This window comes from Cryptomeria japonica, chromosome 3, assembly GCF_030272615.1.
Source record: "Cryptomeria japonica chromosome 3, Sugi_1.0, whole genome shotgun sequence".
Classification (NCBI taxonomy): domain Eukaryota; kingdom Viridiplantae; phylum Streptophyta; class Pinopsida; order Cupressales; family Cupressaceae; genus Cryptomeria; species Cryptomeria japonica.
In genome coordinates, this window is record NC_081407.1 from 802,333,398 (window position 1) to 802,334,040 (window position 643).

Genomic DNA, 643 nt, shown 5'->3' on the forward strand with positions numbered 1-643 from the left:
TTTGTGCCTAGGTGTGCTAGTAGGACTAGTAGGTGTTGAAGGAAAGAAGTGACTTTGGAAAGGGAAATCTATCATCACCAAAGGTTGGGATGGTTTGTTGGGATCCCCTAAGTGTTCAAAACATGCCAAGATTAGTGTCTTAAAGAAATGAAAGTCTTAACCCTTTGTTTTCCTAAAAGAGAGTCATATTGCCATGGTTGTGGGGTACCTGGGCATAGCAACTTTGGAGAGTTTGGAAGCCAAAGGTCTTGTGACTTTGTAATGTATTTTGTTTGATGTAAATCCATTCCATTTTGCCTCTACATTAGGTGGGTGGTCCTACTATTCTAAAGGGATATTTCCCTACTATTCTAACCCTATAGTCCCCACCCACCCATGTTACATATAGAATCTTGACTGAAAGGTCAATTATCAGAACTATAGTTTCCCAAAACTATTGCTTCCCACCCTCCCTATAGTTGATAAGTGAGTCTATATTCTTGAAGACTATTAATAGTAGGGGTAGGGTTTTACTATTGTTTCTATAGGAGTAGTTCTATCAATTGTGATTGTTCCTTGAGCTACTTATAGTGTTCTAATATAAGCTAGTGTTGCAGGATATGGTGTTCCTACATTTGCTAGTGTTCTTATAAGTGTTGTTCCT